This window comes from Pinus tabuliformis, chromosome 4_1 (genome assembly GCF_031772625.1).
Source record: "Pinus tabuliformis cultivar Carrire ecotype Pingquan chromosome 4_1, CPIR1, whole genome shotgun sequence".
NCBI classification, from domain to species: Eukaryota; Viridiplantae; Streptophyta; class Pinopsida; order Pinales; family Pinaceae; genus Pinus; species Pinus tabuliformis.
This window is the reverse complement of record NC_142303.1, coordinates 133006900-133030810: the sequence shown is the minus strand read 5'-3', so window position 1 is coordinate 133030810 and position 23911 is coordinate 133006900. Positions and strand designations below refer to the sequence as shown.

The 23911-nt window shown below is 33.4% G+C and overlaps 1 pseudogene; it reads left to right on the top strand.

The window, feature by feature from the left end:
* The first annotated feature begins 776 nt into the window (after positions 1-776).
* LOC149174567 (iron-sulfur cluster assembly SufBD family protein ABCI8, chloroplastic-like) lies at positions 777-20492 on the top strand (annotated as a pseudogene).
* Positions 20493-23911: the final 3419 nt, after the last annotated feature.

The following is a 23911-nucleotide window of genomic DNA, read 5'->3' as shown; positions in this document are numbered from 1 at the left end:
AGATAGATTCAACCTAGCCTTATATCAATTTATGTAATTGAAAGTCGAAAATTATTATTTGAATGAAAAGTTACTTTCAAAAATATTTGTATTTCCTCAATTTTAAAATAAAATAGTTATTTTATTTTTAAGAAATTACAAATAACATTTAAAAATACATATAAATAACAAAAAACAATTTTACATTAATTAAAATGAAATAAATTGAAAGTTAATTGAAAGTTAAAATAATATTATTTGAATGAAAAGTTGTTTTATATTTTCAAAGAGAGTAAAGAGATTTGTAATTATTTTATTTAAACTTTGAATTACAAATAACTTAATAATTTAAACTGTGGAGGAAGTAAATTTGTGGTTTTGGGGGATTTCATGGTGAACCCTAGGGGTTATAGATCATCTTTCCTTGATAATGGGCAATGTAAAGTCATTGTTTTACAACTTGACATTGTTTCATCGAGGGTAGAACCTATCTGTGGGAGGGTAAAAGTGATCCAAATATCTACCATGGGGCTGGATTTTCATTGGATTTGGGTGTTTGGTGCACAGAAAGCATGGCATCTCAACCATCCTAGTGATTTAAGCTTCTATCTGCATTGAACTAGCGACAACTAGTTGGAAACTAGAGGAATAGAAATGCAGTGAGCTATTGAAACCCGAAGGAAAGTGAGTAGGCTTTTAGATTCGAAAGTCCTTGTAATGGAGACCTGGTGGGTGGTGGGTGCTTCTGTGGTCGTTTGTTACATTCCTAGTAGTTCAAACTGCTACTGACGAGATCAATGGATGCGAAGGTTTCATCGAGGCAAGTCCGTCTTTGACAAAGTTGAGGAAGCCTTCTGATCCAAAGCTTGACTACTCTCCCATTGTTTTTGACCTAAATCAAATATTCAACTTGCAGAATGATTGATCCAATCATTAGGCACTATGGAAATGGTCAACTATCTTGCTTCTTGGTCGATCCAGATATTGTGTTTGATCTGGTGAGTAACTCTTAACAAAGTGTGAAAAATCATTTACTAATTAATTTTAGATTTTACAAGAGTATTTCTATATTTTTTTATTAGATTAGGTTTTTATCTATGTTTTGATGATGATAATGGATGGTTCCAAATTTAGATTTTACATTTCTTAATTATTTAAATATTTTTCATGAGCATCTTCACATTATTTATTTTTCTTGGGAGATCTGATCCTTTATCTATATCATGAGGATGACAGTGAATAATTCAAAAATTCGACCCAAAAAAACCATTATCTACTTATCCTTTTTCTCTTAAATGTGGTACTTTATCTTTTTTATATAAAAAAAACCATTATCCTTTTTCTCTTAAATGTGTTATTTTTTTGGTTGAATTCAAATTGCAGATATTGGCAGACATGGTTGTGAATGCAACTTTAGCAGCTATGGCCAAACATGCAGGAAAGTGTGGCATAAAGGTTTATCACGTTCCTTGTGTGGTAAATCCCATAACAATTCGAGAATTTTTAAAAATAATATTTCAACATTTTAAATGTAATCCATACATTGATCCCAAAAGAAACCCAGTAAAATTGCTGAAGCAATTGACTTGCGTTAATACTATGGAGAATTATTGGCAGGACACAGTTGTTAGATCATGTAAGTTGTAACGATACTTTGTGTTTCTTACTAGAAATTTGATGAATATAAGTGGAATTTGAAAAGTTAAAAATTTACTCATGTAAATTTTATTTTGCATATAATCTCCTTCCAAGAAGTAGATTTGTTACTTAGTCTAGATTAATTGCTTAATCTAAAGAATTGTCGATTCACCATAATTAAAAAAAATACATAAAATTATAAAAAAATATACATAAAATGAGTCATTGCAAACTGATAGTGATATTGTAGATAGTGGGGTTATCAAGATCATTCACAAAATATATGTTACAGCAATTGAAGCACCTGATTCTATGGAGGAAGGTGAATTATGTACAATAGATATGAAATACAAATTTGTTGGTGGTGTATTCTTTTAAACATTTTGATTGGTAATCACGCAACATACATTAATAAATTTTTTAATATATTTGTGGAGATTTAATATCTCCAATTTTGAAAAAAAAAATTAAGAGCTCTCTTGAGATGAACTAGATAGTTTCGGATTTGATGTTAAGAATATCGAGTGGAAAAATTACATCCAGAATATGCATATTTCAGGACTTCATGAATATGTCTTAAAAGGGTGAATATCTATTAGTGGATCACAATGGTTGCAGTGGAAATGAAGACATCAATTTTCGCTTCACTCGGTTCACTATTTTTGGGAGAGTGTTGGGGGTTGTTCAAGCAAAACATTGTTCAAAGATAAATGGAGATCTTGCCAATGTGAAGGTTGAATTCATTTCCACCAGCAATGACCTCATTAATGTCATGTTTACCTCGCAGGTAGGCAATTACACATTTACAAATATTACTCCAGGTAAATATAGGTTGGTTGCTTCCCATCATGAATACATAAATTTTGTTAATCCTCCAACAGTATACAAATATCATGTCATATCAAATCCCACTATAATTTTTGTCAAAAAGGAAAGATCGTGCTATTTTTCTCACTCTTTGCCTTCGTTTGATATGCACAATAAGTTTGGAGAAAGAATCATTTTCCTAAAGTTCAGTGACCAAATATCTGTCAAGCATAATTTCAATTAGGTATAGTAGCCTAATGTTTTCAACCTAAAATACTACACTGTGAAGACATTAGGAAATAAAATGTAGAAAGTGTTGACATGCGCTTTTGTTTGTTTGTGCGTCATGAAAAGGGATAAATATTCCCAACATTGACTATGCCCACGTAAATATTTCAGAGTTATTCCTTAAGGATGAGCATCCAGATGACACAATATCCCTCCATCAAATGTGAATAAGTGGAAAGAGTAGGCTCTGTGAGCCCATAGTTAAACGGAGGAACAAGATACAATGACATGCCTAATGTAGGTCCTAGCCACGATGGTGCTATGCATGAGGTACAACAATTGAGGTTTATAGAGTACATTTTCTCTAATATTCTCTTTAAAATACATGATTCTCATGTTCTATTAACAATTGTGCCAAGAGGCTCTCTAGAGATGGAGTTGGGCTTTAGAAATCTGGGAGTAGATGACATATTTTATGTCCCTGGTTATGATATGGATGTCTTGCTTGTTTCTCAAGGTAACCCTATTTTAGGTGTTCATGTATATCTTTATTCAAATGATGTCCATGAGGTGAAGTGCCCTCAGGGTTTTGGAGTAGCTCCTTGGCCAAATCAAGCGCTTTGTCATGCAATATCTGATGAAAATGGGAAATTTTATTTTAATTTTATTCCATGTGGAAAATACAGGTTGTTTCCATTCTACAAGGGTGAGAATACAATATTTGATGTTTCACCTCCATCTATAGAGGTTCTGGTTGAGCACAGTCATGTTAATATATCTCAGCCATTTCGGGTCATAGGTTTCTCAGTTGGAGGATGTGTCATGACTTCTGAAGGTGTCGGTGTTGAAGGTGTTAATATATTAGTTGATGGACAAGAAATAGCTACAATAAATGTTCAGGGATATTACAGACTTGATCAGGTAACATCAACACACTACACAATCAAGGTCGAGAAGGATCACTTCGATTTTAGCAGTTTGGAGAACTTCATAGTTCTGCCAAACATGGCTTCAATCTGTTATGAAACCAGCTCAAAAAAAGATAGAAAAGAGAGATCAACGCCTTAGAATTCATCCTCTTCGAGGGGGAAACCTCCTTTATATTACACAAATGAACACTTCTTCGATGATACAAATGAAAATACCTCCTTTCTATATATAGGAGTCTAAGGGGTCATAACATAATCAAAGCCAACATAACAATAATAATGTAAGGGCACAATAATAACAATAGTGGGCTTCTATGCGGCACAATAGTAACAATATGGGCACTACATGGGTACATCAATATAATAAGTGGGTTGTACTAATAACAATAAGGGGTTACACTAGTAGTATAGGGGCCTAACATGCCCCTCTCCTTCAAAAAGTGTTGTCCTCAATGCGTGAGTAGTTCTTGATGCTTCTGTATAAAATTCTTGTCCTCCCATGTGGAATCTTCAGCAGGTAAGTTCTTCCACTTGATGAGATACTCTGAAATTGATCGATTCGTAGCTATCGGGTTCTTGTTTCTGTGACTTCTCCAAGTTCCAATATGATTTTTCCTTCCTCTTCAATTTCTGGTAATATTTTTTGAATTGGGATATTTTGCAACTTTTGAATAAGTGGCCATACTTCTTCATCCTTCTCCCATTCATCCCTTGCTTCGTTTATCCAATCTAGTTGGATAATGGAAATAACTCAAAACAATGCTTCCACATCCTCATCCTTGAAGAGTCTTCCCATTCGGTAAGGTCGCCATTTTTTAAGTGCATGTAGTATTTCCAACATTTCCTTCTCATAAATAGCTTTCTTGAGATGTAGCAATAAAAATACCTAATCACCTACATCAAAACATTTTTCACTACAATGTTGATCTACCTGTTGTTTCATTTGATTTTGCATTGAAGTGGCACTATCCTTTAAAAGTTGGAGAAGTTGTTGTTGATGCTCGATGTGATGTTTCTCTGCTTGAACCTTTTTCTTCTTCATATATCCTTCTACCTCTAGAGTTTGAGGAGTGGTGATTGCTTCCAATCCTTTACAAGATATGGTCGGATTCATTTCCTCATGCTCGATGTGATCTTTCACTTCTTGAACATTTTTCTTCTTGATATGTCCTTCTATCTTGATAGTTTGAGGAGTGGTAATTTCGACCAATGAATTACAAGATATGGTTGGATTCATTTCTTCTTTCTCGATGTGATCTTTCACTTCTTGCACCTTTTTCTTCTTGATATGTCCTTCTATTTTGAGAGTTTGAGGAGTGGTAATTCTTGCCAATGCTTTACAAGATATGGTCTGATTCATTTCTTCTTTCTCTGGGGTGGGGTCCTGGCGTATATCCTCTTCTTTTGATGTTTCTTGATCCTTTTCTTCCTCCTCTTCATATTCTATGTAAAATAATGTCTTCTCAGCACACTTATGACCTTTAGTGCATTTGTTATCACAATTGTAACAAAGACCTTTTTCTCTTTTTTCTTCCAATTGTTGTGGTGTAACCCTTGTAGGTTGTGGAAGGTTGGGAGAAACAACACTTACATCTTTATCGTTGTGAGGGGTATCCTTCCTGGTTTCCATAATTTTTCTTTCCGCTATGTCACAAAGCCCTTTTACTTTTTCCAATTGTTGTGGTGTTACTCTTTGTACACTCATAATGTGCTATCATTTCCTCCGTGAAAATTGACCACGTAACAAGTTGTTTACGAGAACAAAGCCCTTCATACCATAAAAATTGATCCGTTTCTAAATATGAAGATGCAATACATACCTTTTGCAATGGTGGTACACCATGTAGATCAAAATATTGCTCCATCTGAAGTACCCAATTTACCGGATCCTTGCCATAAAACTTCCTCATCTTGCTTTTTCTTGATTTTAGGAGCTCGATCTTGAAACGACTATAACTCTGTACTTTCGGATCTTTGAGTTCTGAAATTGTGACCTGTAGTAGCCCTCTACGTCCTCTTTCCAATTCCACCAGTCTGATCCAAATTGGATTCTCCAAGAAGGGGTTATGCACAATCTCATAATATGACCTGATTATAGACCTTTCCAAAAGAGCGAACTTTTATGAAGCGCCACATGTCATTGTTTCGACCTTTGGCTCTATAAAATAAATAAAAGGAGCTACGGTCCATCCTCTTTCTGTACCTTCTTACTAAATTTCAATCCAATGCTCAGAGAGAAAGTTATGACAATTTTCCCCAAGTCACCTGTTTGGAATGTAATTCAGGAGTCTGCAAAAAGACCAACTTCCGCACATCATATCTCCGCAAATATAGCGCGAAAAACTCTGAAATTTAGACCCAAGATTCAGGGAAATTGCTTGTCAAATGGGTTTTGGTTTTAGCTTCTAAAACGTTGCAGAAAAAAAGTTATAGAGAAAATTCAATGATGACCTGTTTGGAGCAGCGAAACCCTAGAATCCAAAGCTCTGATACCAAATGTTATGAAACCAGCTCACAAAAAGATAGAAAAGAGAGATCAACACCTTAGAATTCAGCCTCTTTGAGGGAGCAACCTCCTTTACATTACACAAATGAAAAATTCTTCAATGATACAAATGAAAATACCTCCTTTCTATATATAGGAGTCTAAGGGGTCATAACATAATTAGAGCCAACATAACAATAATAATGTAAGGGCACAATAATAACAATAGTGGGCTTCTATGTGGCACAATAGTAACAATATGGGCACTACATGGGTACATCAATATAATAAGTGGGTTGTACTAATAACAATAAGGGGTTACACTAGTAGTATAGTGGCCTAACACAATCCAAGAGATAGAAGCAACACATTATAATATTTGTGGTTGCCTAAAATTAGTGACAAACAGTTATTATGGCAAGCATCAGGTTGGATTAACACATAGGCTAAAGAATGTTAAGCCTCAAGTAAAGAGGATTGAGGATATGGGAAACTTCTGCTTCGAGGTTCAACTAGGTGAATAACAAATATCCCCATTGACCACAAAAATAGAACGTGATTTTCGTCTTCAATTTTCACCATCACATATTGATGTGACAATAACTCGACCAATGCTTGGCATTGAATTTATAAAGTCCCTTGTTGATACCCGTGGATCAGCGATATGCAAGTAAGAATGTGACTCCTCGGTTTCTATATCACTTACTTCTCTAGTTGTTGAACTTTTGGTTCAGAGAAGTTGAAATCTTTAAGTTTAACAAATGAGATCAGTGACTTCATATTTGAGAGAAAGTCTTACCTAGTACATGGTGTCTTAAGGTAAAACATGGACCTTTTTCTGACTTTTTAGACTAGGATGATGATTGGTTTTGGGAGAAAGGTTATTGATGTCAAGTTGGTGTTTCTGATCGTTCGGAGATAGTGTTTATCCAAAAGGCTATTGGTTACGTATTATGTCTACTCATCATGTGGCTTCTTACATCGTACAGCCAAATAAAGAACCCATGAATTTGTTGATTGAGAAAGGATGGTAGAAAATCTACTTAGAAGCTCCTGGTGTGCACATGCTCCATTTCTTGAACTCGTGCATTTTCTTTGGAATGTCTCCATTAGAATTCAATGTATTGAACCATAAGCCTATATATTTGACTCGTGAAAAATATCTACTGAGTGGTGAAATACATGTTGATTCAAGTTCTTATCCCGAAGAAAATGAGTTGTCTCAAAGCATTATTGTAGACATATGGCAAAAGGAGGGTGAATTTATAGATATGATCAATGATGTCAAACTTGTTTCAAGTGCTAATGGACCAAGAAACATTGTTGTATATCAGTACACTCATTGGGCCAATCTTGAAGATGAACTGGTCTTTGTTCTGAGAGATAAAAGGAATGCTAGTGAGAAAAACAAATTTGAAATGATATTGTTTTATCCAAGAAGTCAACACGTTGTTGTTAAAACTGATGGGTGCTAACTTGTTATTCCTGCTTTTATGGGGCGCCTAGGAAAGTACATTTAGTGTGAGTTCTTCCAGCAATCCCACGTTTCGACATAAAAATAATTGCTCAAAATGACAGTAGCAATGGCCTTTTGAAAAAGGGTCACTTGGTTCTTCAAAATTCGACAAGATCAAATGGTTTGTTTTTGGGTGGTCCTCTATATAATAATACTGAGTACTTGTTGAAGCTTTCAATTGATATCATTTAAAAGCACTTGCATAGGAACCCTTTTAAAGATTTGGTGTATGCTCATCCAATTTGATGCGATGCCCCACTTGACTAGCCAAACCATACAAAATATCGGATCGTCACTATTCGACCTTCCCCTGTGTTTAGAGGAATCACTAAATTTGCATCAAAAAACTACTAGATACAAACAAAAGCTCTTCAATAACACTGCTTCAAACTACGACTATGTAGGTCTAGATTTTATTATTACTTTCAATGCTTTACAGTGAAACGAGTGTAAATGCAGGTTGTATGTGGATAAAAGATAAACCACTGTAAATGCATATTATCTTATATGTGTATGCAGGGGAATACATGATAAACGATTTGAGAGTGAATGGGATATTGTTTCAAGAGCTTTCATGCTCTATATTGAGACTCAATATGCAGCGTGGAAGTAATTTGACCGTACTGGAAATGATCTCTTATCCTCATAATGCTTACAATTCTTTGTGGACTTATTGATTGGGATGATGGGGAGATTTAAATCATTAAAGGCGCTAGTCATATGTGTTGGGACTTTTCTTAATGATATATGTGTCTTCTCAATTTGTTGTTAGAGAGGCTTCCTAATCTCGAGCGTTTGTTAATGGGTGACAAATTTATCTTGGTAAGAACAAAATTTATGCTTTTCTTTTACATGTGCAGTGAACAACATGTTTCAATGTTTAAGAATGTTTTCATTTGCTACCTAGTTGTTAGGGTATAACATCAAAAATTGTTTATACAAAACATATATTGATGTAGCTTAGGTTGACTATTATGTTTTGGTTCATTATTATGTCATGTTTGCATATTCAGTATATCCAATAGATATGAAACAAAACCAAGTAACGACTTTGTTTCATATATATTCCTTAATGCAAATCTACACTAGCTAAATTAAAAAATTTAACCTCCTATAAGATGCGAAAAGACAATAAAATTCTTCCATGGTTTTTTTCGATGATGCAAATAATGAATATTTATGTCTTTTACCTCATCAATGAGTGCAGAGTTGGCTTATGCAGGAACTTTCAAAATATCCCATACCTTGACATCTCAAATCCCCACTCTCTCATCTCCATACAGTACATGTTTATGTAGACATAAATGAATTTCATGATAGGGAAATCAGTGTATTAAGTTGCTTTATTTAGAGCACTTGTCCTCTAGAGATGATGGAACTATGTTTAACTAATGACTTGAATTACGATGATCAACGATATGTAAAGTTTTGGAAGAACTGATTTATTTGAATAGAGTTTCAAAGCAAGCAAGGATATTGGTATGAGAATTTTCTTTTTAAATACAGGCTTCAAAATCTTTAAACCGTTGACCAAGAAAAAGGCTTTCTAGCTTCATTTTCTTTTATTTTTTTTCTTTACGGAACGGTATTTCCAATGCAGGTTGTATGTGGATATGAGGACGAATTCTACTATGGATACAAGGATGTGGACACCATTTGAATGATGTTCTTAGTCTTGGGAAACGTCGAGTGTGGAAGTGGATGACAATCTCATGGAATGGGTATGCAACATTTTTCCGCATTTTCATTTTTTTTATCATTCATTGTTTGCATTGGTTCTGACCAGGCAAGGTAAAAAAATTTGTTGCTCTACATGATAACCTGTAGGATTAGGATGTTCCCAATGAGATTTGAACATTTCTCCAATACACCCTGTCAATTTTGGATTGTCATTGTAGGTTCTCACTTGAATTGTTATCCAATTTGACATTTGATTGACAATGAAATGTCTTGCTTTTATAAATTATTTGTATGTTAATTTTTAAAAGTATTTAAGAAATTTGTCTTTAGTAGCCACACTTCAAACAATGGATGGCACACTACCAGGTTTAAGGTTTGGGTTATATATTTGGTTAAAATTTCCCAAGATTTATATCATTTCTCAAGTGTCAAGTTTGGGTTATTTATTTGGTTAAAATTTCCCAAGATTTATATCATATCTCGGCCTTTTGAAATGCATGCCTTCATGCCATTCGAACGTAACACATCACGACAAGGATGAGCCCTATTAAGCTCACCAACTTTGTTACCGTGCTTCATGAATCATAATTCAAATGGACTCTGAATTTGATTATTTTCCTTGACTAAACAGTAATAAGCAAACTCCTCCCAATCAAGCTCAACCCCAAGTCATACTAAAAATTTTGACATGTGAATAACATTGGCTCGACAAAAATTTTGACACCCAAGTCCTTGCAAGTTAGACAAGAATGCCTGTTTTTAAAAAAAATTGTTCATATCCTTAAACTGTTAGCCCTTGGACTTCATCATTAAGGATAATATCATTCTATGATCTTGATAATTGTTCTATCAAAACGTTGATGGGGCGAAATATGAGTTAAGGAGTAGAGAAAGAAATTTTCCTTGACATTTCCTAGAATATTTTGAACTTTTGGGGGCACATCATGTGACACTACCATCACCACACCACCACTTTTTGGTAAAGTTCCACTGCAAGAGGCATCCACTGATTCAGATTCCTCAACCCATGACCATAAAAATGATTCTTCCTAAACTTTTTTCCCAGATGATGATAAGTATATATAGTCCTTATCAGCATCAAGTATGAATTTTCTTTATTCAACCGTGCTCCACCTTCTCCCTTGCAAATTTAAATAAGCATCAATTTCTCTTACATGCTTCCCTCTGATTGCAAAGTTATTGCCATACCTAACATCCTTGTCTTGATCTTCGTTCTTATGCTTCTCTGCTTCTTCTAAGCTAAGCAATCGGAAAACCATTACCTCCCTACCACCAAAAATAGATAAACCATTTTTCCTACACTATCTTTCAAGCTCCACAAGAGGAATACTAAAAAATTCTCGTGTTCTTGCTCCCTCTCTAATCACTAGAGCGACATCATGATTTGGACCAAATCCATTTGTTATGTCCGTAAGATTGGCTTCAGAACTATCAAGGTCTTTCAATGGTGGGGCCTCTCCACATATCGAATGAAAAGGAGGGACACCTGAATTTCCAGACCGTAGAAAGGTAGCTCCCAGTCCATTCACATAAGCATCTGAAAAGAGAAACTAGTCTGACCAAACCTAGAGAACTTTCATCACTCTCTCTTTCATGGACACCATAATATAAATGTGAAAAAATTCACGAAATGATCCACACAATCATTACACTAATTATGATATTTTTTTTCACAAGTAAAAATTACTAGCCACCTTGTTAATTGATGACCTATAAGGTGCTTGATCTTCATACATGATTTGTTCTCATCATTATTATCCCCAACATGTTCTATTATTTAGAGTGCGATTTCATGGATTGTCAGTTGTGTTTTTCCACATTATCTTTTTATATCCCACGCAATTGGAATCTTGCTACATTTGACCTCCTCTACTTCCCTAGGTTACATGTGTTAAAGGTGGTACAAAATACCAATGATATGTTCTTTTCCCATAAGTTCTTCTAATTTTTTGGATGGATTCTGTGGAAATTTTATTCATGCCAATTATGTGGTAGGAAACAATGTTCCATTATTATTTTTTATCATATCATGTTGATGAATTAGCATGCTTCTATTCTGCTAGTTCATTACAGATATGTCATGTAAAGATCAAGTTGAGTGGGTTTTACATTTGATTTCCATTGCAATCCAAAACTAAATATATATTTTTTCTGTTAGGTTGAATGATGGTATGACACACTTTGATTTCCACTAGTGCTCTCTTTTTCATATACTATCACAAGTGCACAAATACAAACTCATTTTTCTTTTTATTTGGATAAGGAAATGATGACAGCTTTGTATTTTGTAGCGACAAGGATAACTATGTATTAGAGCCAGACCTTGAGCCCTTCAATTCATCCTTTCCTTACCCAAAATGACCATCTCCTATTGGTAATGGAGTTCAATTTCTGAACCAACATTTGTCTTCAATTCTATTTCATGATAAAGAAATAACATAGCCATTGTTGGATTTCCTTCGAGCACACAAATAGCAAAGCCATGTCATTTTTGTTTCCTTGGTTAATATATATGAATCATTGTGCTTGATAGTTAATTCATTATTATTCTATGCCAATAAATATCTATCAAGTAGCAGAGAAGGATGACCTAGTTGTTTTAGAGATATATAATATGAATTAATTAAAAATTCACACAGTTATTTCGATTCTCATCTTTCTATTTCACGTCTTCAGAGAAAACTATATATTCAAATACCAACTCAATTCAAACCAAACTAAAATAGAGAATCCTATTTATGAATATGTTTCTCTCTCCATATCTATTAATGACATTATTTTTTTGAATTATACTTGAATTTCACTGATAATAACTTGGATTTATGTATTTCTTTTAGCACCAAATTGACATAATGGTAAACATATGAATATCCCATTAAATATGACCTAAACATGATTCAGATAATATCACCTTTAGTATGAGCACGTGGCAGAGTAATTTCTTAGGTGTGAATTTTTATTAGAGGCACTGTTTGTTTTTTTGTTTTGGTTAGAAAATGGTTTTCTCTTGCTTTTATGTGACTTTCAATTTATCATATCTAGCTTGTTGAGAAATGGGAAAGAATAATGTGTGACATTTATCTTGCAGAAATTGACGCGAAATGAAAGGATATAAATTTTAACCAAGCTACAATCCGCTTTGGTAAAGGTATAGGGACATCTTGAAAAGTTACCTAAGAATACACCATATACATAGTTTGAACATAAGTAATATATGGCTTTTTCTTTTGCAAATATGTTCTTTTTTCTATCCAATGTATCACAGCAAGACAAATATTGATATTGTATAAATTGTTAGAGGACCTCATTGAGGTCAATTTTTCTGATGTCCTACTTGATTGATACATTCTCATGACAGGAAGGCTTTAAATATGAATTAATATGTTCCCAAAACAAATTATATTCAAAGTTTATACATATGAAAGATAAAAACAAATGTCAATGCCTTCATTTGATTGTTAGTTGACTCTGGTGGGGGCAGGTTACATGAAATGTGACTGGAAAAAGGATGGGGAGACAATATAGAGATCATGTCTTGGATATGATTCATTTGTTGTTGGAGATACTTCAGGCACTTCAACCATCTACTTTGGAAATGTTTCTAGTAAGTATTCCTATGGTTTTTAATGTTGTGATTCTTTTACCTCATGGTTATTTTGGGTAATAAAATGTTTTAGGAATGCCTAATAAGATATCGATGGACAGGTAAACAATTCTTTTATAATTTCACTGTCCATTCCATGATATCCTCTCTTTATTGTTTGATTTTATTTTGAACGTTTATTTTGATTTTGTTTTGTATTTTAACTATGAAATATTGAAAATACTTGGTATTACCTCTGTCTAAAAAACAACCAAAGCTTGGAGATGAAATTGGTATTACACGATATTGATTGAAATCCTTTTAACTGTTTTGTGTCGAAATATTTTCATGAAAATTAGAAAATTTTACTTTCGTGTTGTTATTTGAGCACATGTTGTTTATATACCTGACCAAGTTCATGCATTAGAAAACAAACTGTTGTTACGAATAAAATGATAAGGATTAGACATCACACCTTAGATTATTTGTTTTCACGAGTTATTTACAGCTTGAGCTTTTTACCATGTAACTTAATTGGCAAGATTGTGCCTAAGCTTTCCCTGAAGGTTGAATACTAAGTTACTAAGGTGTTATTTTCTATTGTGACATTTATTTGTTTATACAGGTCATCTGGCCACATAGTGGACATTATCGCTCAAATGAAGACACCTTGTTTGAGTATCTTTCTTTTATGGGAAGAATGGCTTTAACATTATTGATGTTGAGGTATATGTAATATAAATCATTTATAGTCTACTTTCGTTTATATTGTAGTGTTCATCATCTTCCATGTCTTACACTCTGCATTGTATCTTCTTCTTCTTTTTTCAGAAAATGAACTCAGTATTGATGGTAAGTAGGAGGATTTGAAGAAAGAGGAGAACACTAACACTGGAGCGACAAATGAAAAAAGGGAGAGAAGAGAACCATTCTACTGATACCCTTAAAGCCAATATCCCACATAAGACACACACATAGAGACTGGTATTCAAGTCTTCATAGTTGGTGAATTCACCTGCAATGAATTGACAACACAATGATAATGTTTTGTAGTGATGAAACAACATTTCATGTGTAAATTGTAGTCCAACCTATGTTAAGTTGGAAAATCATATTGTAGTCCTTAATATTTCATATAATATAATTTATGTGGTTAAAATTATTTATAGTTGAACTTGATATTGTTTAGTATTTTAACTAACATATGTAATTTTGAATTTTCATATTAGATGAACTAGTGCATATTGTATGACGTTTTTTTAATTTAGTCACAAAATCATACTAATTAATTTATGTTGATTAATAATGAACACATAAAATCAATCTAAAACTACAAAATTAGTAGTTTATATTGATTAATGATGAACATCGATAAAATGAATATACCACTAAATTAGCCGTTTATATTTTATTGATGAAAATAAATGAAATGAATATAAACTATTAAATTAGTCGTTTATATAATGAATATGAAGCTACCAAAAAAATATAAATGACTACTGCAAATGATTACTTTTTCATTACAAATTACAACTAAATTTTTCATATATACGACTATTAGTAACTAATTTACGGTATCTTATAACACGACAAAAATTTAGTCATATTTCTTTGGTCATTAATTAGTTTCAAACGACAACTAAAATTTGCATATATATGACTATTATTAGCTAATTTACAGTATCTTATAGCATGACCAACATTTTGGTCATATTTCTTTGGTCATTAATTGGTTTTCTCGGATGATCACATAGTAATATATTTTGTTGTATATTTGATCATTAATTGTGGCAAATAATGACTAAATCAATGACTAAATTAATGACCAAATTTATGACTAAATATACTACTAAACAATAAAATTGAGACAATAAATTAATGACTAAGCTAAAAACGACTAAAAGTTGGTTCCGTTATAAGATACTATAAATTAGCTACTACTCGTCACCGACTGAAAATGGTCATTTATATGCAAATTTTAGTCGGTTTTTTAGTAACTAATTAGCCATTTTGAACTAGTGTTATCTCACCCCACAAACATGCACACTCTCTCTCTCCCTCTCTTCCCTTTCTTTGTCTATCTCTCTCTTCCCCTTCTCTCCCTCTCTATACATATCCTTCTCTATATTCCCTCCCACTCTCCTCTCTACCTCACTCTCTCTCCATGACTCCCTTGTCCCCACTCTCTCTCTCCACCTTTCTCACTATATGTTTTTCTTTTTCCCTCCCTCTCTTACCCTCTCCAATTCCATCTCTCTCTCTCCACCTTTCTCACTCTATGTTTTTATTTTTCCCTCCCTCTCTTGCCCTCTCCAATTCCATCTCTCTCTCTCCTCATCTCTATCTTCCTTCCTCTCTATCCCTTATCTCCCACCTCTCTCTATCTCTCCCCCCCAAATCACTCTCCCTCTCTCTTCCCTCCAACTGTATCACTATCTCCCCCCTATCCTTCTCCATCTCTCTCTCTTCTCCTACTCTCCCTATATCTATTCTCTCCTCTTCTTTCTCTTCCATCCTCTCCTCTCTCCCTCACTCTCTCTCCATATCTCACTTCTCACTCCTCTCTCTCTCCACCTCTACCTCTCTATGTCTTTGCTCTTTCCTCCCTCTCTCTCGCACGCCAACTCTATCTCTCTCTCTCTCTCCTCTCTCTTCCTTTCTCTTGCTCCCTTTCTCCCACCTACACTCTCTCCCCCCCATCACTCTCTCTTTCTCTCTCTCTCTTCCCTCCAACTTTTTCACTACCTCCCTCCCTCTCTCCGCCCACTCCCCAAATCTCTCTTAAATTTTATCACATTGTATTGTGTTTAAGAAATTATCTAAATTAAAAAAACGTAATTGGTTGTAAAATATTAAACCTATATTTTGGATCAATCATGTCAAAGAAAATAAAATTATGAAGAACTTTAAAAAATCATGCACTATATTTAATCTATTATAATTAGTCAATTTTCTTGCTCTCCTCCCTTGGATCCTTAGCTAAGATGGATCTATGTTGGTTCTTTATATATATATATATATATCTATATATATATATATATATATATATATATATATATATATATATAGAAAGAACGGCATAGATCCATCTTAGCTTAATTTTATTAAAACATTAATTTAATTTCTATGGGAATATTTTTAGTAGTCTTGAGGATAGAGTAATAAGATATATCTCAATTTGTAACATTTTCCCTTTTAGATTCAATTAATTTTTTTTTGTAAAATTAAATAAAAATACAATATTTCTACTATGAAATAAGTTATGGCTTTTTGGCATGTGGTATTGATAAGCCATGGTATTGTAACAAGATAGAGAGTTTAGATATATCTCAAATTGTAATATTTTTCCTTTTAGATTTAATAAAAAAATGTTGTAAAATTAAATTAAAATAAAATATTTTTACTATGAAATAAGTTATGGTTTTTTGGCATGTGGTATTGATAAGTCATGGTATTGTAACAAAGCCGATTTACAAGTTAATATCCATGGTAAAGTGAGGGTGAATATCCATGGTTAACAATATTGTCATATTGTTATAAAATATTTTGATTGTGAAATAATTTATGTTTTTTGGGCATGTGGTATCGATAATCCATGGTATTGTAACAAAGAATATTTTTTATAAGTTAATAATATCTATCGTAATGTGGGGTTGAATACCCATGGTTAAGAATCTTGTCATATTATTATAATATATATATATATATATATATATATATATATATATATATATATATATATATATATATATATATATATATATATATATATATATATATATATATATAACTGTAACGGTTGTGGATTTTATTTATTGCAAAAGGGATAGTGGGTCTTTGCCGTAGCGACCCCTATTACATGGTTGTTTTCCTTTTTTGCAGCCTTTGAGATATTACAATTTCACAGTTTTTGGAAGAAGCTTTCCCCATTTACAGTTAAACTCCCTTTCATGAGAGTGCATCCAATGTTCGCCATCCGATCAACTTCACTGTTGGAGTTTCTAAGAATATGATAGAGCTTGTATGAGTCGAAGTCTTGTAAGACTCTCTTCAATCTGCCCATAATTTTTTTGAGACCAACGTTGTTGAAGAGTTCCCCCTTGATTAAATTTTTTATTATAATTTCCGAGTCTCCGAAGACTTGGAGATCTTTAACACCTTTCTCTCTAGCAATAAGACAAGCTTTGAGTAGCCCAAGGATCTCAGCTTGATTGTTAGTTTTCAGGCCAAGGCCCCAGGCGAATGAATCTCTTTCAGTCCCATCCGTGGAATAGATGACCCCACCAGCACCTGCAATTCCGGGGTTCCCTTTGGATGCCCCATCAAAGAATATGGTAGTTAATTTTTGGGCCCTCCACCATTTCTGGAAGATGTCATCTGGCTCTCTTTTTCGCCAGTCCGGGTTAGCTTTCTAGGGGAGCAGGAGATACTTTCGGGGATGTGGCTCTAGGGCCAACCACCTCTTTTCTTCCAGTGTGAGCAGAGGATCATCTTTGTAGTACTACTGTTGGGCTGCTTCCAAGAGTAGAGACTTGGCTTTTACTGCAACTTGAACCAAAGAATGCTGTATGTCTTTGAATATCTGTTGGTTACTAGCGAGCTAAAGTTTCCAGCAAACAAATTTAGGTATCGTTGTCCATACCTTGTGCCAGAAAGACTTGGGAGGGATACATTGAGGGTAACAGGCACTCCATGAACCAAAGAGGTCCGATACAGAAGTCTGAGAAGGAATAGAGATCAGAAAATCTTCCAGAATGAGTCCCCACACCTCTTTGGTGAAGAGGCACTCCAAAAAAAGGTGTTGGGCAGTTTCAAGATTACTTCTACAATGCACGCATCTGTGAGGCCCTTCGAACTTCCTCTTTACAAGATTGTCTCACGTTAAAAGTTTATTGTGAGCCAAAGTCCAGAAGAAAAAATTTACTTTTGGAAGAGCTAGCGACTCCCAAACCTGTTTCCAAAATGTGGGCGGATGATTACTGTTCTTAGAGCCTTGAAGCACTCTATGACCCTCAGCTGAAGTGTAAGTACCTGTCAGGCTCCAGCCCCAACTGTCTCTCATATTTCTATTGACCGGCGTGGCTTCTTCGAGCAGATCCTCAAGCTGATTCTATTGGTCGGTTAAATAAGTTATGGTTTTTGGACTTGTAGTATTGATAAGCCATGGTATTGGCCCATGGTATTGGAACAAAGCTTATTCACAAGTTAATAACAAAATCAAAATATAACAATTTGAATTTTATTATTTCTATTAATTTAGCATTTTATTATCAATTGAGGCCATATTTAAATGTTTACACTCATCCAAATATCATTTTTAACTTCTTTTTCTCCTTCTCCTCTTTAATTTAGCCCAAAAATAACAAATTCTTATTAAAAATAAATCACTTAACCCAATTGCAATTTATATATTTTATTTTATATTATAAATATTTTATTTTATTTTTTCCATTTTAAATATTTCTTTTCTTTTTCATTTCCAGTTTAGTGCTGGGTTCAAATAGAATATTCATAGATTACAACATCACATTGTAGCACTGCATTTTTCTCTGCCTTGCTGATATATGTGTGTTAATTCCAGAAGAAGGAAGACCATGAACGTGATCTATGGATTTCATGGGATTCGAACCCCAAATGGAGTTTGCATGGGAAACACCTTAGGAGAGCATTACCAATTATATGGATGAAGGACAAGGTCATTTGGCCTGGAGATTTTGGCCATTTGTACATGGGCATGAATTTGGACTCTGGAGAGTTCTTCCCTTTTACTAAAGATGATCCTTTTTACTAAAGCCAATTTTTGTTCTTATGGGTAAAACATTTCAAGGGTTTATATGATCAAATCATAAATTTCATCTAGAATTGAGGGTTTAATGATTATGATAATGCAGATCTTGATTACCACCAACAATTCATCAAAAGACAATGCACAAGTAAGAATTTTGCATGTCCTTATTGTACAAAGGGTTTAATGATTATGATAATCCAGATTTTGATTGCCACCAACAATTCATCAAAAGACAATGGACAAGTAAGAATTTTGCATGTCCTGCATATACTTATTGTAGAAGTAAGCATTTTGCATTTCCTGCATATCCTTATTGTACAGATGAGTTCGCTCCTCCCTAACTTTTCTAGGGTCAGAATGCATGAAATTTTTTTTTTTCCTTTCACCTTTTTTTAGTGGTTGATTGTTTGTGTAATGGATGCTACCATGCCAAAATTCGAAGGGCTCGAGTGATGTAAGAAAATTTTCTAGTAGGATGCAAATACTAGACCTTCCTCAGAATTTGTTACATGAAATTAAAATTTCTTGTAATCATGAACATAAAATATTTTTTGTTTCATCCTTAGATTCTGATCTCAATGCCTACAGCTTTAAACCATGTTACTATATTTTAAGTAGAATATATTTAGATCCATTAAACCTGACAACCCTCTAAAGCTTAGGTTAATTTCAGCTAAAAAGAAGGAACCTGAATGGCTTTTGAACTTTAGACTCAATGGTTATGGACAATGATTAAAAATGGAAAAACCCAAATGGTATGATAAATTTTACCCACCCATCAATTTCCAAGACCTTTCCTATTATTCTGAACCTAAACAGAGAGAGTAGAAGAAGAATGGGAGCTTGGATGAGGTGGACCCTGACTTGCTTGATACTTTTCAAAAGTTGGGCATGCCCTTGAATAGAATAAGAGATTGACCTAATTTGTTGTAGATGTTGTTTTTGAAAGCGTTTTCATTGATACCATGCATAGGTAGACTCTATAGGAAGTTGAGGTTATATTTTGTTCATTATAAGAGGTAATTCGGGAGTATCTTGATCTAGTTAGGAAGTATCTTGGCAGGGTTGTTCCTCACGATGATAACTATTATGTTGAATTGTAATTTTTTTTAGTACTAGATTCCTCTATTGAATCCCCAAGCACACTTTGTCACCCATGGAAATATCCACTTATTTTAGGATGAATGAGATAGAGACCAAGCAGTTTGAGAGGACTCTTATTGTTTTAGATGAGAGGAGTTCTGTGAGGTGAGAGTAGTTCTATGACATATATTGAAGGATGCACTGCAACATTTTATGACACCAATCATCTCCATGCCACAATAGTGGATCTCTATTGCACCGTGGGAGCAAAAATAAAGTATTCCACTGTAAAAAATTGGTATTTCGGGGACGAGGAATGAAGACATGGGATTTATAACTTTATTACAAAAAGCGGTTTGTGCGATGGAGACAAATCAATGATTTCATGGACCTGAGTAGAGACTGGCTCGATAATCACCTGGAAATACTCAAGCATTGTTTTGAAAGGCAATGATGCAATTGGAGAGTTCTATTCTGTTGCCTTGAAAAACAACTATAAATAGGGGGGGACAAAGACGATCCATATAGGGAAGAATTGTAGGAGTAGGATTGTTTCTAAAATTATATCTATAGGCAAGTCAAGGAACTACTATAGAGGATTAGGGCAGGTGTAACCAAATTCTCATAATCATAATGCAATGAATTTTTCACATTGTGATTTGATGCTCATCAATGACCAGGCGGTTGCAAGTACTTATCGTTACATTCAGGTACAATTTGAGTTGCATTCTAAAGTCTCTAATTTAATTTATTGATAGTCCTTCTTGTGTCCTTGTCTCTCTTCATTTCATTGTGGTAGGATTGGAATGGGTTAAAAAATCAAGCATATCATTGAGTAAAATATACACCCACATGTCACTACATGTCATTGTGCATACTCTCTATTTTTTATACAATTAGAAGTGAGCAATATGATGTGTGCACAACTAAAAATCCTAGCAGGTATGATGAATCGAGTCTTAGCATGGAAATCAAAACCAAGAATCATAAAAGATCAATAAATTTGTGACATGGCGTAAAAAACACGAAAAAAAGATTCTATGCCAACATTGTCTATTTAGTGCAAGCTACTACTAATATTTCATAATTTTCAGAGATGGTGGATGTCATGAAGATGCCCTCAAGCAAATTTACTAACTTGAAGATAAGATGGTCAGTGCAACTATTTACTTTAAATAGGCTAAATTTAGGTAATTAAAACAAGTTTGAAAATCACTAGAAACACCACCCCCACATCATTTTATTTCCAGATGTACAAAATAATATTGAATAAAATTTTGATCACTTCCATTTAAATTGACCATACATAAAATAACAAACAAGGTTGGTACTTTTAAAAGTTATATCCATCATTAAATATAAGATATGACAAGGATGAATCATAATTTTAAAGGCTATATCCATCACCAACTATAAGATAAGAGTTAATGAGATGAGAAAAAGTTTGTCTTGATATAACATGTAAACGTCATATTACTTATAACTCATCCATATTGTAACTTATTATGCATATGTTAATTGTATAACTTCAATCTGGGTAATTTTTTACATTTAAATTCTCAAATATGTAGAAGTTATATTACACTAGCTTAAATATGCACACAAATAAAATATCAGAAATATGGCAGGGGGGTGAGTAAGCATTTTCACACTGCTTTAAAATTTCCCTTCATTGGTGAAGAACCAATTCAATGCTATTTTTGGTGGAGCATTAAGTTATTAACCAAAGATAAAAAAAATGTTAGTCTCTTAAATGACTGAGAAAGGATATTTAGAATGTTATATAGAAGATACATTTCACGTTAGTTGTATCTACCCTGATGTAAATATAATATTCCAACTCCATTTTTTCAATAGAAGTTATATTTACGTGTTTTAGATAGAAGTTACTTTTTACATAGCTATATCTACCAAAACATAACTATAACATTCCAACTCCATTTTTTTCACACTTTTCAACATTTTAAAGATTTGCCTATTTGGGTGTGATTATGCAGTTAAATAGTTGATATTGTTTAAGACATCTCCTATTTGCAACATTTTGAATTATTAAGTGGGATCTTGGGTAGGATTTTTTTTTACTACCATATATCATGTTTTAAGTAGATGGTGTTTTATAATTCACCCAAGAGACTTTAGGAGAAACCTTGAATTGCATGCTTGTTTCCATTATACATCTAATATTTGCAACCTTTTCCATGTGAATAACCCAATAGCCCATGTTGAAAATGAAGCAATTACATCAAAAATTAGGGAATATCAGTTATTCTATTTCCAGAGGGGGATAGATCCAGAGAAAGCAATGACAACTATCATAAATGGCTTTTGTCGGGTTGTATTTAATGAAATCCCATTAGAATTTGCTATTAAAGTAAATCAATTGATGGATTTGAAGCTTGAAGGTAGTGTTGACTAGGTGTTGCAAGGTATCTCTATAACATTATCTTTCTACATGATTCTAATGCCATGAGATGGTGTCTCAATAACACTATTTTCCAGCGATGGGTGCTAGATGTAGATAGCTTTCTCATGTCCTACAGTTAAATCGTATCATTATATTTCTATGAAATCTCGTGTGTTCAAAGTTTGTCTCAGATAAGGAAATATGTATATACTCTTGAATTTATCTATGTTGTAATAAGATCAAGAATAAATTTGTCATTACAAATAATTGGGATCTACCATGTAAGTTTACTTTACTACATGAAATTCTTGATTTGTTAGATCCCAACTAGTTAGGGTTGAATTTATTTTTGTTGTAATGAGATTAAGAATAAAGTTGTCATTTTAATCACTAAAATATACCATGTAATATTTATTCACTACATGAAATTGTTTATTTGTTAGAGCCCAACTTATTAGGATTATGAAGAGTCCTCTTTCATAACAATATTTATGAATGCTCTATTCTTGCTCAAAGAATTACATATTACAGAAAGGTGGAAAATATATGAGATGCAGTTGAATGGTTTCTATTTTAAAATGTGTGGAGGGAGTATAAAATCATTTTTAGTTGCATTCAAATATTTTGGAGCACCCACTAAAGTGCTTCATTTTCCTCCTAGTTAATTCCATTTCTACTATCCCAATGCTTCTAGAAGTCCTTCTGCAAATTGATCTCTTAACTATCTTGGAGGGAAATTGATTACTTGATTGGAACCTACAAATTACAATTTGATTAGGAGAAAGGGATGAGAAAGCTTAATATTCTTCAATATATTCTGAAAGTTAAGAGCATATCGAATGATTTCCTTTCTATTTAATTGATCGACAATCACTCTAGCATTTGTTAGGATTTTTAGACCTTTTTCAATGATTTTTTTCTTCTAAAAGTCATGTTCTCAATTAAAGAAATTAAATAAAAGGCGAAAATGATGCAATGGAAGGAATTTTTGTTTTAGTGCCTACAAATGCCTTGCTAATGTGAAGGTCTTGGTATTTTCTTGACTCAATATTCGTCGTATTTGACTTCCTAACATTTCTTTTAATTTCATTTTTGTTGTGTTTATATTGCTATCCTTGAAGTTGGTGATCTACTTTGTGTGTAATGGAAAGTATTAACTACTAAGCACTCTCAAAGGTGATATTGATGGATGACTAAATTTAAATGTCCCTACTTGACACTTTAGTATTACATGATCATGCAAAGAAATTATTAATCAATATTAAAGGGAAGATGATTAACGTGAAGTGTTTCTTGGGTTGTCATATAATTACTGCATTTTGACCCCCAATAATATATTTGAGGCTAATTTTTGGTTGTTGCTTGTGGAGATTCCCTTTGGCTTAGAAAAAACATCGAGGATAAATGCCCATTTCATTGGCATTGGACATCATCAAAGAGGAATTCACCAAAAGTAGTAGAGGACATGGGAGAAATTGGTACAATGAGCAGATAACTACTAGAGAAACACCGAGGCACCATAATTTTTTGTGTATTTAGTTTCACTCGAAATTAACTAGTCACAAAAAAGTACCTTTTTTTCTGAATATTTTCATGTATACAGAAATACTAAAAATGCAATTTCAAACTGATTATTCAAAATAATAATTATCTGATAGTCATAATTTACAATTAAATAGTATAATATTATAAATATGATAGGACACAACTGTAGGGTCTGATTATGAAGGGAATTGTGACAATTTATGTACACTTATCATTGTATTAAAA